Genomic DNA, 15817 nt, shown 5'->3' with positions numbered 1-15817 from the left:
CTGAGGGCCCAGCATTTAGACAATTATATAAATTGATGAATTGCTTGCAAGTATCATATATTAAGTGTGTTTCGTTTTACCACTAGTGAAGGTTCAAAGAAAGAGAGAAAATCCTTTCTTTTTCAGTTCTAATCACAAAATTTCTCACCATTTTGCCAGTGCTCAGAATTTCACATAAAGTTAGTTAACATCCGGTATTCTTCCGAGAACACCCATAAAAACATACGTATACACAACATTGGCTGTGCAAGAAAATAAAGTCAAATAGGATTATGCATTTAACAGATCAGCACAATCCTTAGTGCATTTAGTACCTTCAATATTGTCATACTACTTGTCGAAGTTTTGTGTAAGGAAGGGTACATTGGGTAAATTTAGCTTAAGCTGATTCTGTACCAGTTCAGACAAAGCCATTGTGAAAGTATCTTAAATATTTGTCTACATCAGCGTGCTGCAGTGATTTAACAACAGGAATATTTTTATTTATTTATTTATTTATTTATTTATTTATTTTCTCATGCAGTAAAATCCAAGCTGGGATTTTCCAACTGGGCTATCCACCCATTTTCCAGCTGGACATTAAACTGACATATTAAATGATTTTTTACTTAATAAAGGCTATGATGATCTGCTATCATTTATAGTGCTAGGGTAGAAGAAAATTGACATCCACGTAACAGAGAAAGATGTACCAAGCAGAAGAGCGAAGATTCATTGCCTGTGATTTGAGAGGACCATCCAGAACATGATTACAGGTTGAAGGGTGTTCCACTTATACATGCTATGTGGTTAATTTGTAACATGTGATGTCTCTTGAAAGGGTGGATCCAAATTCCTCTGAAATTCGGACTGCAAGGTCTTGATGACATCCATAACATGAGGTGATTCCCGGGGTTCGGTGGTTGCTCAGCAGTCAAAGCTAGGATGCTGGTTATCCTTTCATCTGTGGAAAAGCTTCCTAAGAAACTGAAAAAGAGACCAGAAATCAGCTTTGCTGTCTCACAGTAATGCTGGACTCTGTTTCTAATGCTTTCTCTGACAGTGCTGGATTCACAACTGGCTCCCTCTTGACCAGACCTCTGGCATGATGCAGTAAGCAGTTCAAAAGCACCAAATGCAAGCTTCATTTTATGCTCTAATCTAATTTAGGTTCTTTTTAATGGTCATCTCTTCAGAGAACCCATGGAAAGAGCTCTCAGTGTCTTAGCACAGGACAAACATTCTTCACTAGGCTTCAAAAAATTCAACATACATTTCCTATAGTTTATTCAAAGTTGTTTTTTGTTTGTTTGTTTGTTTGTTTTCTCCTCTCTGCCCACATGAGTTAGATATACCTTCCACTTCTCATGAAGTATTAACCTGGGCATAAGCTTAGTATATTAATGTAATGATGGGCTGGCTGATGAAGATTTGCTGTTACTCCTACTTTGAATCACAGAATTGTAGGGGTTGGAAGGGACCTCAGGAGATCATTGGGTCCAAACCCCCTGCCAAAGAAGGTTCCCTAGAGCAGGCTGCCCATGTAGGTGTCCAGATGGGCCTTGAATATCTCCAGAGAAGATATGAGTGAGATGTGCTAGAGTAAAGATAGCATTTTTAGAAATGATTGAATGACAGAAAACTCATGAATTGGAAACCCAATGAGAACCCATGGAGATGATACTGTACTTCATCGACAACTAAAACTTTTAAGGTAGGTTCCTGTTCTCTGATTGGATGAATTTATCCCTAATGATAATTTTCATGACAACAAATGAGATTGAACACACATCTGTTACTGCCAGAGTCCTGTGTCTCTGCACATCCATCCAGAGATGCCATATGCTAGAATATATGAAAAAAAAAAATGACTGCAAAATATTAGGAATATAGTCCAAGGAAAATCATGTGAAGATTGGACTTATAACTCAATGGGTTTATCTTTGACATTATTTAATCATCTTAATCTTCAGTAGAAAAAAAAAAATCTGTTTTGCTCTTATTTTGTCTTTGAATTTTCAGGTTTTCAGAAGTTTCAGCTCAGATGAACAACTGCAAATAGCTAGCCTGGAAGAAAATGAAAGGGGAGATGGCACAGGTATAAGACTAGAAAACAAATACTTAGAAACACTGTTGAAGATTATGTACTTCAGCATTTGAGAAGAAAAAGAGACTACAATGGAAATTACATCTTTCTACTCCATTTTTCTACCTAAACTATGCCCTCCAGCCCCTAAAACATTCTCCTAGCTGCAATTCAGTCCTAGTTTACTCACAAAGCATTTGAATGTAATGAATAAGGAGAGACACTTTAGTAAACTTGACTGACACATGTAGACAGATCTTGCTGTCTGCCAAATTCACTTTGTGCCCTGTAACTCAGAAGTAGCCAGAGCTGTGTGCTGGAAAATAAGCTCCCTATGTGAGAAATTTTCACTGGCACAGAACTGCCAGCTCCAGACATTTTGAAATCACAACTCAGGCCTCGGAAGGGTGCCATTCAGCTTTTAAAAGTATGATACATATTTAGAGTAATACATTTTGTGTTTTGGCATTTAGAATTCAGGTTTGGACTTCATCTTGTGTAAGCTTTCTTCTACAAGCATGGAACCTAGGATCTTATATTTTTGTAAATGAAAGCTGACATTCATTTGAAATGTTATGGTCCAGCAGCAGGTCTCTATGAATATTTGTAGAAGTTGCAAGGATTGGGATAATGTTGCAAGAGTTGGCTGTAACTCTGGCATAATAAAGGCTACATCCTGCACAGGAAGTCCCCTATCAGGTGTAAGATAGATAGAATATTGGTAACAAACAATATATCAGACTGAGATGAAATATGTCAGAGAAAAATGAGGGAGTAGATGAACTGAACTGGGTTATCTCTTTTTATTGACATGAACACAGGTTCTGCCTCCTCAACCTTGTAACTCACAGAGGGCTTTCATAGAGGGAGAGCATTCCTCCACCATATCAGGCTTTTGCTATCTGTCTTGGTCTCTCTATTCCTCATCTCTATGCAATCCAGACAGGAAGGGAGAATGTAAAAGCCACTGACACGTTATTAAATGAAAAATGTTCAGAAGAGGTCAGGAACAAGATCTCAGGGCTGTTTAAAGTTGCTTGATTGCTGCCTGTGTAGCTAATAAGGCAACCATACAAAGGTCACCATGTCTCATCCTATTACATCAGTGCCCTTTGAAAGCACATTGTGTCCCTTCAAGTTGTGTCACATCAAGAGCTGGTTGAGTGCTTCATTGTGACTGATATTCATTGCTAATTTAACTTTCTGTTGCTGGTAGATTATTTGTGATTTATTTTTTTTTTTTCTTGTTTCTGGAAGCACATTTGTTATTTGGAAGCGTGTTTGAACAATTTGCATATGATCCATTTGATCATCCCCATTGCTAGAATAGTCAAACAAAACACCTGATTCCTTCTACTTCTTGTTCAGATGACAAGAGCAGAAGAACAAACTGATGAACAACATTAACAAAACATGTATTCATTCATTCCTAAATAACTTTATTCATCTTTTAAAAATATAAAATAATCTGCCAAAAAGGGCTGTGTATTAAGTGGACTTGAGGAGAATGAACTTGTAGGATTTTCAATGCTGACTGTACTTACAGTACAAGGGTGTGAGCTTGCTTTCTTTCATTCTTTTTTTCATCATTACAAAACCAGTTAACTGTCTAATCCCTTCGAGTGCTACGTGAAGCGTAAAACTCGGAATTCCCCGCTAGAGGACACTCTCTTCTTTTAAATGACAAGCTCAGCTTTCAGATAAGGAATGGAAGACCATATCGTTTGGTCCTGCCCATCAGAGCGGTTAGTTTATAAAAATGTGCGAATGGGGTCAATGCTGAGGGACTTGTGTGAAGTCTCAAATGTTCACTCTCTAGCTTAAAATGGAAAAAAGATTCTTAAAGCAGCATCCAGTTCAATTAACCAAGCTAGTAGATTGAACCAAAGTGCATGGAAAATCTCACTCTGACACCTGTAATGTTTTATACACACTGATGAACTAAGAAATATCTTCACCTCTTTCTTTCATTCGCACTAAGAAATTTATCAAATGTGATTCTTACCCATGATTAGAACAGGTTGTTTAAGTTTGACCTCACTGAATGTGGGAATGTTTGTGCTTAATGTAAGCTAATAAAACATCAGGGAAATGTTGCTTTTTCTTAGGGTCCATTTTAACATCAAACCTGCCCCGGTTTAATGGAGAAATGCTAATGAAAGGGCTAATGTCCCCCATTAATCTGCTTGTACCTGGCTGTGTGTTCCCTCTGCCTTTTCTCTTGCAGACCTAATGATGGTGCAGCTGCAAGGTGAGCTGGGATAATCAACTGGCTCAACAGAGGAAAAAAAACCACTGAAGTCAGACAGGCAAACATAGTCAAAGCACTGGGTCCTCTGCAAGGGAGAGGGAGATACTACACAGCTGGCAGGTGGATGGCTGAGAGAAAAAAGCAGCAGCAGGACTTCCTTGCAGCAGCGGTTTGCCATTTGCACCAGACTAGGTGCAACATGATACCGCAGATTTTCAGGCCACGAAAAATGTCATGCAAACACCACTTCAGTTTTTGTTTGTTTTGTTTCTGAAACCAAAGTTAGGTCACATCCTGGCTTCTGATCTGTAATGTAAGATTCATGTACTTTCCTGGAGTTCACTGGGTTCACAGCTGCTTAGTTTATATGCAGCTACAAAACAGGTGGCCTGAGAATTAGACCAAAAAAAAAAAAAAAAAAGTATATGTAAACTTGGGTTTACCACTTCCTCCCCTCTGCCACCCCCCCGCCCTGAACAATATAGTCACATGGGTGTTCTCCATAACACTATAAACTGTATTACTCAACGGATGCAGCCACTGAAAATAATGAAAACAATATACTTTGAATCCATGAGTTTGTAAAAATAGCCTCTACATTGCCTATTGAATAGACTAGAGACTTGCTTGGACAATGTCTATCACATGCACTCAAGTCGTAACACATTCTTAAATGTATGGTATATGTATGCTAAAAGCCAGATCTTCTCTCACTAAGAATATGTGTTGAAAACATATTCTTGTGTTGAAAACACATATCCTTGTGTGTGATGATTTCATGTTTTCCCCAGTCTGACAATTTTGTTATCACTCCCTGTTTGGAATGAATAAGAGAGAGATTATAATTATTAAAATAAAACTAACCAAAAAAAAAAAAAAAGTAGTTTGACATTCTGTATATATATATACATATATTTTTCTTTTACGTGTGACTTTTTTTTATATTGGTCTACCTTCTAGGTATTTATACATTTGATAACATAATCAAATCTTTAAAATATTTACTGCTAAACATGTTCTTTTGTTTGTTTGTTTGTTTGTTTTTGTTTTTTTGTTTTGTACTTGCTTTTGAAACCTACAAATAAAAAGTGAACAGACTTTTGGTAGACAGACCTAAACCCAGAGACAGCAAACTAATATGTAGATCCTATGATGCCAGTTAAACATCTTGCCTTTCTTCTTGAAGGACTTAGGAACAAACCATCTTCCATTATAAAAAGCTAGACTGTTTATCTCAGTGTTAGTTACTCAACACTGGATGACACATATGGTTTAAATATACAACAGCCCACAGCCTAGAAAGGGATGCTGGTATTGATATAAAGTCACAGAATAAGTGTGCATACTTTCATGAAAAAGTACAATCAAATTGCAAGACTTGTTGAGGTTAAAACCTAAGAACTACAGGTAAGAAAACAATTCTCTTATCTACCTCTTTTCATATGAACAAGTAGTTGTGTTATTTAAATTTAGCATTCTGAGTTTAATTTCAAGACAGACATATCAAGGGCTATGATGTGTGCTGTGTTCCCTTACAAGGGAGTGGAAACCATTTTATTTGTACTCAGGATAGCCCTCATGAATTTTGGTCTGGACTGTTAGCCTATTTGTCTGCTGCATGATGCTGCCTGAGGAAGGAAAAAAGAGGGGAAAATCTGGTCTGTAAGCTTCCACTTGCTGTCAAGTGCAGCTAATACAAGGAGAAAAGTCATTGTGGTATATTGCTAATGCAGGCCCACAGCAGGGCTATGTCTGAATCAATTCTTCTTGTGTGACTCAAGGCAAAATGTAATTAATAGTTCTTTGCTTATCCATCTAGTTTTGAAGTCTCATACCTTGCCATGGTAACCATAGGTAATGTCTATTCAATACGTGCTGAAAAGTTCTGGAAAATAAAAAGGTGGCAATTTTAGCTGGACTGCTGGTAGAAATAATCAAAGTTCTGAGTGTTAAATTTAGACAACAAGATTCAGATTGAATTAATATAAAGCAGATTATCAAGACAAAACAAGCCATTCAGTATTGTCAAATTACGCTTTAAAACTAGCTAGATAGCATACAGTCAGCAATGCAGAGTCTTCTAAGAAGTCTGCCAGGTGTGGATGATAATTTTTTTTATGGAATAAATAACAATAACTTGGTGAGTATAAAGGAATGACCAAAATCACAGAAGTGAGAAGAACCATCAGTCGTTTATCAGGAACCCAAAAAACTAAACACAAACATTAGTGAAACTGAAAAGGTGGCAGTATTTTGGAAAAAGGTACATCTTTTCTTAGACCAACTGATACTGTTGGATAAAATCTATGTCTCCTTTCCACTTTATGTGGTGAAGGTACCTTTGTTTCTGTGAGGCCTATGCATAGGTGGCAAATGAAATTCTTTCCTGATGATAGTAGTGGAAAGGTCCTGGTTTCTAACTGTAATTTTGAAATCCTCAGTTTGCTTTCGAAGCAAAGGTCAGTATCTATCCTCAATTGTTCTAAAGTCTATAGAAGTTAAAACCAGAGCAATGGAAAAGCTCAATTATGTCACCCAGCAGTAGTTACCTACAGATGGTCAGGTTGGTGCTGTCCATGCTGCCCTCTGGTAGAATTTTGGTTGTCACATTCAAAGCGTTGGTCTTTCTCACTGATAGCGATCCCAGGCCTTGGCTCTTGATATGTGCTCCTGCTCATAATCATCCAATATAGCAGGAAGGGGTTGGCAGCTTCAAGGCACAATGGTGATCACAGCAGAGCTTTCCTGAAAGGCACACTAGCACCATGGAGTGATTCCACACAGTCTGTGAACCAGCGTACCCCTTCATCACCTTCTGCTCTAAGTGCTGTTCTTTGACCTTTTCCCCCCTTTGTATAAATTTACAACATGTACACTAATAAACACTTAAAAAGCAATCCTTTTTCCCTATCTTGCTCTCATAAAAAAAAAAAAATTCACTACCAAAGGTTTTTCTCTAAACAGGCGTTTCTCCCTGGAGGCAGGATGAAAGGAGAAACAAGTGACAGATGTTAGCTGTTTTGGTTAATGCACTATTAGAAGGCACTCAGACACTATGGTAATGAGGGCATTATAAAAGTCCATGTGGAAGAGAACAGAATAGGCACATTGCATGTAACATCAGAGGCACAATTGCATACAGCTTGTTTTCTGCACCTTGCTAAAGAGCCTTGTCTGCTAGCCAAGCCACTCCGCTTGTTCTGTCCTGCTGTTGGCGACAATGGGACAGAGATACACGCAGGGTGAGCGCTCTTTCAGAGAATGGATATTCTCTCTTCAATGTCCTAAAGCACTCAAGGGATTAAACAATAAGAATCAGAGCCAGAACTGGCATTTTAATGGGGAACAACGAGTTTGAAAATTCCCATAATTTGGCCTTTTAGCACCATCTAAAAAAACTGCACGCAAAGAGGGACAGAGGGGGAGACAGAGAATGTACTCTGGCCTGACTTATGGGAAATTCAGCATGTGTTTTAATGAGGGGTAGGTTAAAGTCAGAGCAGGAGGCCTTGCTGGAGACATTTTCCTCATGCAAAATTCTGACATTTCAGACCTGCTTTCACACATTCCTTGAATAGTTGTCATTACTCATTATCACGTTTATCATTACAAGTATAAAGCAATGAAGTGTCAACGAGGGGAAGGATTAAAATAGGCTTTACCTTGCAAAGGTTACTCTGTGGCATCTTGTTCTAAGAGGGGAAAAAGAAGCCAAGCTTCTGACACCAAAAAGGATTCCTTGGAGATGTTGTTCTACCAAGACCAACACTCAATTACCCTGCTCCTCTGCAGACCGGCATAAAACATTGACCTGATCTTGGGGAGATAATAGCCTTCCCCCCCCCCCCCCCTTACTGGACATTTTATTCTCTACAGGTAGCATCAACTGCACAGTTCAGCTCTTTCCTCCCATTTTGGAGGAAAGTCAGTACGGTTTTCATGTATGGCAATAAAATACTTCACCAATAACAACCTGACAGTCAGTTTCTGAATCTATTTGTGGCAAACTACCATGGAATAACTAGGGTGAATGGAAAGCAACACAGTTACTGAGGTGTGGAGAAGGGTGAACACTTGGCATGCAAAACTAGAAGGGCTGAAATTATCTCCTTACAGATGTCACTCACTAAACCAGGGTCTGTCCAGGAGGAGGTGATGCTCAGACTAGATCACAGGATTCTTTGCTCTGCTGTGTTAGAACTGCTTTGTGCTCTCCTTCCCTCATTTTTTATTTTTTAAATATATGTGTCATATTTTATTATATATAAATATAAAATACACATTTTTTGAGCCTGACCTCTTTGCCAGGCAGCTTCATGACACAGCCAGCACACAGGGAGAACGGCAGAACACTGTGGCAGAAGGCAAAATGAGCAGACACAAGGCAAAATGAGCAGGAACCAAGAGACGGTGGTTAAGAAAGAACTGTGAAGTATTGCTGCTCACTGCACTGCTCATGAAGTAGAACTGGCTCCTAAAACTATTCCAGTCCTAAATTTGGTGACATATGCTGTATGCTGGGAATTGGAATTGTGCACTTAGAACTGCTTTAATATATTTTTTTTTAATAGAAAGAAAACTGGCATTTCACAAATAGTAAACCTGCTATTTGCAAATGAACTTTAAGAAAAATGCATCAGTTAATAGAAGTCTCTGTCATTAAGCCAAATGCAAACTCAAGTGAATAAGATTGCCAATTATCAGTATAATTTTGAAAGAAAGGTATTCAGAACTAATTGTATGCTTCACTTGGAGAGCCAGCTTCTATCCCTTTGTATTTATGGTGCCATCTTCTATCCAAATGACAGAATTATGGTGTTTTTTTTTTTTTTTTTTTTTTTTTTTTTTTTAATATGGAATTTTCTCATCTGAAAAAAATTAAAGCCTTAGTAAAAAAAAAAAAAAAATCAAAATCAAAAAAAAAAGCTATCCTCTTCAAATTAAACCTGTCAATTACTTTTTGATGCCACCCCATTGTGACCAGCAGAACAGTCAGAATGACCAGAAAACCTGTTGAGAATGGTAGGAAAATTGCTGATTCTGTACACACACATAGTCCTGATGTGTAAATCGCTTACTTCAGTGTTGGAAAGAGCCTGATCCTGCTTACATCAAGAGGAATGTTAAAACTTCTCTAGCTACAGAAAAGCTGCTGCATAACATTGCCTTTACTCATGTACTCCTCCAGTGCAAGTCTACAAAGCACTGAAGGATCTATTTTGCTTTCTCAAGAACTTGCATTACACAAGTGATAAAGTGCTGCATACCATGCTGACAGTGGAAGAATACTTAAAATAGTGTATGCAATATAGCCTGTGATACAAAAAGCTTTCTGTGGGAATGGGTAGTGCCCCCACTCATGCAGAATATCATATTAACCTCTGCAACATAAAATGTCAAATGCACATGCCACTATGTAGACCAAATGAAAAGAGACATTGCTTGATTTTGAAAACAATTTGATTTCCATTTCCTGATCACAGATTCATAGATTTAAAAGGCCAGAGGGACCATCATGATCTTTCTGTCTGACCTCCTGTATCACACAGGCCAGGAAACCTCACTCATTAATTTCTGCCCCAAGACCATAACTCCTGCTCGTGTGAATACAATTCTCTCAGAGACAGATTGAGTGCCTGGTACCACATCCACGAGTAAACTAGGACAGGGTAATTTTGTGCACTTGCTAAAACTATCTAGTGGGGGATGTGTTTTTTTCATGAGCTTTGTTTAAAACTTCTAAATGGTTTTGCCACTGTCTCTGACAAATGAAGTCCCGCACTTAGTCTGTCAGCAGTTAAAAGCACAGCAATACATGTTTCTCCAAGAACCACCTAACCCTTGGCCTCTGCCAATGAAGGTGCCAGGTTTGGTGGCAGTTTCTGTAATACAGAGAGTTTTCAGCTCCAAACTGGACAGACAAGTTAATTCCCTTCACACGGACCACTGAACAGCCATCAGGTGATGATAAATTTCAGCGGCTGTTCACCTGCACGGTGTTCACTTTTGTAAATGTAAGCCACTGAAATATTGTAATGTTCTATATGGAGTGTTATTACTGATGTCTCCTAACAACTCATTTTCCCCTAATAAGTTATAAGCAAAATTTACCATTCTAGATACTAGTTAAAATAGAATGAAGGTGTAATTTACCATATAATACAGTATACTTATGTTATTTCACAGTAGCCCTCACCTTTAAAAGTATGCCATAGTACAGATCCTGTGGTATTTTATACAATACAACTCTTAAGATAACTCCTGTCACTACACTTTGATACTTTGCATTTCCTGTAAATTAATCTTTAGTTTCCAACTGTTAATCTATGGAACTGCAATGTACAATATAAATGAGATCTTTTAAAAATAGCACAGTAATATAATGAATTAAAATGACAGTAAGGAAAAAAAAAAAAAAAAAAACACCTCACCATTGTGCCAGAAATCAGTTTAAGATGCTGGCTTAGTCCTTTTTAAATGAAATTGAATTGATGAAGTTAAATGCGGTTCTTGCACAGAAAAATATGTATGATAAATATTTATGTGGTCAGCACTTTAGAAGTAACATATATTTGCCATGTAAACCTATATAATCAAAACGTGGGATATCTTTACTGTTTTTATGCAGGATATAAATAATCATATAAATAATCATAAGATTGCAGTGAATGAAAAATAGAAGAGTTTTGTCCCATATAAAACGACATTTATTAGAAGATAACAGTATGTTGTTAGCCCTTTTGTCTGAGAGGTGAGCTAATTTTCAGTGGTGTGGCTTTATTTACTTAGAGCTAGAAATGAGTAGTTATCTTTGCCGATAATGTTATTTATTTGTGTATTTTACACATACAAAAAATAAATAAATCACCATATCCATACATTTGCATGCAGGAGGATTCAAATAGGTGGTATTTCTTTAATTTTTCATAAAAAAAATTATGAAAGTTCCTCTACAGCTTAGTTCTCAGCCCATAAATCTTGATGAAGGCTTTTATCAAAGCCATGTTCCCAATGCTTCTTTAAACTGTGTCTTGGTATTTCCTGCTGCTTCTTTTCCAGTTTCTCTTCACCTCTTTCACTGAAATATTACTCAGCAAAATCTTCCTGACTATTTCTGCTTTTGTTTTGAGGAGTAGTATGCGGTAGCATTTTGCATAACTGCCCTCTTATATATCAGCACTTGGTTTCCATGCTGGAAGACAATGTTTTTTTAAACCACTATAAGCAAACACAGTGCTACCTCCTAACATTTACAGTGAAGCATGGGAGACTCTATATTAATATTTAACCTTTGTTATCACTTTTACATTGTGCTCATGAAAGACAGTAGGGAGAGGAGAAATAAGAAACAGCTTTAGAAACTATGGCGCAGGACAAACACCACACAGAAATGAACACAGCACTTTCTGTACCTTTTAATGGTTTTACTTTATTCACAACTGTTTCCAATTAATTGTTAGCTGAATAACGAGGACGATGACGACAACAACAACAACATAATACTTGGTATCATCTAATACCAAGCATAGATACCAGCACTCACAAGTCCTAGTGACTTCTTGCACAATAAAAGGCCACAGGACAGAGCCCTTGGCTATAGGTGCTGTTAATGCACTTAGCTGGGTTTCTTTACTACTAGAATTCTCCAAGGGATTTTGGTTCATTCACATCAAAGCTGTCCACCACTGATACAGGTATTTGTTTGGGCTGTGATGCAGTAATGAACTCAAGTCTACAGATGTCAGCAGCATCAGGGAACAGTTCCCAGCAAATAAAAGCATGTGGGAGGACCTCGTTGCTCCTGCGCACAGGTTCAGGGATCTGCCTATGGTGGGTAGGGAAAATCCATGTGAATGGGAATATAAGGTAAATTACAGTCTAAAGACAGTATTAATTACCTTGGTCAACTGAAACTGAGAGTCTGTAGTCTTCTGTGCTTACAAAGGGCTCATCCTGGATCAGTGATATAGGAGTAGCTAAATAGCTGCTTCTCCAAAAAGTTAATGTCATCTTTGGGTAGAATTACCCTGAATTCAACTGTCTAAAAATCAAACATTTACTCTATACTTAGGCTCAACAGAGAGGAAGGTACCCTCAGCAATGACAGATCTCACTGGACACAACACTTGCCTTAGGAAAGGATGAGCTGCCCTCTGGAAGTGCCTATAACAGTCCCTTATATCTAATGTGATATCTTAGACTAGATGCTTACATTAAGAAAAAGTGAGGTGTCTCAACATCATTGCACTCACAGAAACAAGCTTGCTTAGGTAGCAGAAGCCATCTGTCAGCAGTCTATGTGTGATGCACATTTCTTATCATCTGAATTTGAAGAGTTAGAGGGGTAAAATTATATTACCTTGGATTAGAGGCTTTGCACAGTGAGCAGTATTGTGGCCTTGAGCCACTGCTATTTATTGCAATAGCAGGGAATGATTCTGTATTCTGTATTGTTTTGAAAACACTGTCTGAGTTTGGTTGCTAGTTGCTCTATCTGAGATAACAATTAGCTTAGGAATAACAGGCAACTGTAGGCAAAAGCAAAGAATACAGTACAGTAAAATGTGCTTTATTCTTTTATGAGAATTTTCATAGTATTTCATGTGATTGGTCATAATTTTGCCAATATTTTAGGTGAAGCACCTATTGAAATACTTCTACTAGAAGGTTTTTCTCTGTGTTTTTGTAACATCTCTGAAGTTATTTGTTTGTGATCATAAGAACTGGTAAAAAGAGGAGGGCAGCAGGCATCAGAGCTGATATGTGAAGTGTCAATCAGTTTTTGGATCATCATTTGCTATGACAGCGGTGGGAAGGAAGAAGAATGGTGCTCACAAATTTATTTTAATGTGTCCTGAAACCTCGTGATTGATTAGAGGAAAAACAGATTGTTTCATCCTTTTTCCACAATTGGATTTTCTGGTTAAATCCAGAACTGCCAAAGTGCAATAAAACACTCTCATGAACGCAGTAATCTCCCTAAATCTTCAAATTCCACCGACCTCCCCCAGCCTCATTTCATACACAAACACAGAAAAAAAAGAAAAAAAGAAAAAAAAAAAGATGCAGAAAAGCAGCAAAACTGATTACCATCAGCAGTTTCCTTTTTAATGTATTAGACCTTTAATCTTTTCTTAAGTGTTGGCCATTAAAATTATTAAACTACTTCCCCTCCTGCTGCCAATGTGTATTTTTGAATGAATCGACTAAGATATTTTAAAAAATATTCTTCTGGTCTGTCTTTTCGAGTAAATTTTGCATTGTTTAACAAAGTAATTTCATCACTTTCTGCAAAGCTGGAGGCTTCAGAAACTGTTTCTAAGGGCCTGTGGATTCAGGAAGCTTCTCTTGACAGTGATGAGAAGGCAAAAAGCCTCCTCTCTCTGAAGTCACCTGCTGGGAGTAGATACACAGACTTTCAGAGCTACCTTTCACATCTCTTTCAAGCCCATGAAGCCAGTGAATATTGGTCTGTAGATGTCCACCACCAGAAGGTTAACTACTGGTTAGAAAAACATTATGACAAATAATTATTTACATGCTTCTAAGAGGACTACAGCACTGCGGGCTCTGTAGGGGCAGCAGCAAACAGTGGCAGGTTAGGCAGGTCCTTTCCTTTGTAGGATGAAAATGAACAGCGGAGGTGTTGAAAAGTGGTGAGGTATCTAAGGAAACCCTTTTGAGGGGCCTCAGAAGTCATTGGCTTTTCAGAAAGGCAGAGGACCTACTTTCTGAACATCAAGCTGCTAGAAGGAATTTCTATGATGGAGATACCCCAAAACATTTGTAACACTTGAAAATAATAATTAATAAACTTCATACTGTTGATCCCAAATTAACTGTTATCCTGTATATCAGTGAGGTTGTGGTTCACCAGCTCTAGACTTAAGAACAACTGAGAAGCCTTTCTTCAGCTTTTCATAGTACATATCTAGTGCTTATGACTGAAATTTGTAATGCAGTCTCGCAAAATGAATCATGGCAAATAAGCAAGATAAATTATTTTACTTAATAGGCAATACACGGACTGCAATGACTTCTGTTGTACACTGTCTGCTCTCTGTGGAAAGTGGTGACCAAGAATTAGGTGCTGAGGGAAAAATGTTTGGGTGCAGCAGCTGAGTTTCTGGATGTAGAGATCTGATCTTGTGAAAATTTAAGCAAATGACTAACTTCCCACATTTGAGTGGTCCCACTGAACAGAAGTCACTTCAAATTTGGGGCACAAAATTTAGTCATTTACTTTTTATTTGTTACAGTCAATTTATCTTTAATTTAATTTATTTAAACTGTAACTGAGAGTGTGCCACATCAGAATATTGACAGTTAGCCAGTCCAGCTAACATAGTGCATGAGTTACAGTAAGCATACATGAAAAGTTGCATTGGTCATTTATTTTGAGCAAGTTCGCCAACTTGGCCCATCTTCCCAAACAGTTCACTTGTTTGATACAAGCAATCAAAGCCATTCCACTTATCCTAATTGCTTTACTTGTGTCTTCCACATTCCTGTAATGGTTCTTGATCAGAATGGCATCAGAAAAGAAATGTATTGTCTGCTATTATTTTCACAGTTACCAAATATAAGCAGTTAGGTAGTATTACCTTTATATATATCATAGCCTTTCCCTTTTTAAAAGTCTGAAATTCATCTATTGCATTAGATCAAAAGTACAAGGGATGTTGGCTGGGTTAGCTTAGCTCCTGGCTGGCTCGTGTAACACAGCAAACAAATCAAACTGGCAGTGTAATCAGTTATTACTAGGTATATTGATAACTGCAGTTCTTGTGCATAACTTATACGAAGATAACCTTGTGTGTGATCAGTGAAAGTTTACTTTCAGTTAAAGCAGTTACTTTCTTTTCATGTGAGCATCTTTGTTCTAGACATTTCTTAAACAGGCAGGAATAGCCAGTAAAGTTAGGCAAAGACAAAAAAAGACTGTGTGACTTAGATACAGTTGCAATAAACACTCCAGCAGCCCACAAGAAAATAGATAATGTTTGCTCAGGCAAACATGCAAAAGCTAGGAAATGCTAGAATTAATGTCCACATAACCTTACTTTGACCTTCTGTATACACATACCTTAATTACGTTGGCCTCTGGTACCTCAGCGGGGTGTGAATCAGAATTGTGTAAGGCAGGAGAATTTTGGTTTTACAATCCTCCTCAAATAAAAGGTGGCTAGGACAGTTTTACAGGTTTAAAACAATGCCTTTTCCCCTCCCACTGTTTGGAAACATCTGTGTTATTTTAGATGAATCACTCAGAACAGGCAAGTGTCCAGCATCTAAAGTACTGTCCTGCTTGGTGGAAGCCCTGTGATGTTGAAAAATAACATAAAATTGGGATTTACAAATGAAAGTGTGTGTCATCCACAGTGACATAATGATCTGGATGAATTTCTGTCAGAAGTTGTGATAATTTGGGTGGTTCTGTGCTAGACTGCTCCAAGAGTGAGATTTATGGAAGAGTTTTCCAGCTGTTTGCTCCATCCATT

The 15817-nt window shown here is 37.8% G+C and overlaps 1 long non-coding RNA gene across 1 annotated transcript; it reads right to left on the bottom strand.

Moving 5' to 3' along the window:
• Positions 1–563: 563 nt before the first annotated feature.
• On the bottom strand, positions 564–15511 carry LOC140001446 (uncharacterized). Its single transcript, XR_011806679.1, has 3 exons — positions 15403–15511; positions 6870–7061; positions 564–966 (listed from the first exon to the last, which is right to left on the bottom strand). It is a non-coding gene; the product is annotated as an uncharacterized lncRNA (long non-coding RNA).
• Positions 15512–15817: the final 306 nt, after the last annotated feature.

This window comes from Anas platyrhynchos, chromosome 1 (genome assembly GCF_047663525.1).
Source record: "Anas platyrhynchos isolate ZD024472 breed Pekin duck chromosome 1, IASCAAS_PekinDuck_T2T, whole genome shotgun sequence".
In the NCBI taxonomy this organism is placed as follows: domain Eukaryota; kingdom Metazoa; phylum Chordata; class Aves; order Anseriformes; family Anatidae; genus Anas; species Anas platyrhynchos.
Note: the sequence above shows the minus strand (reverse complement) of the source record. Positions and strands in the feature narration are given on the sequence as shown.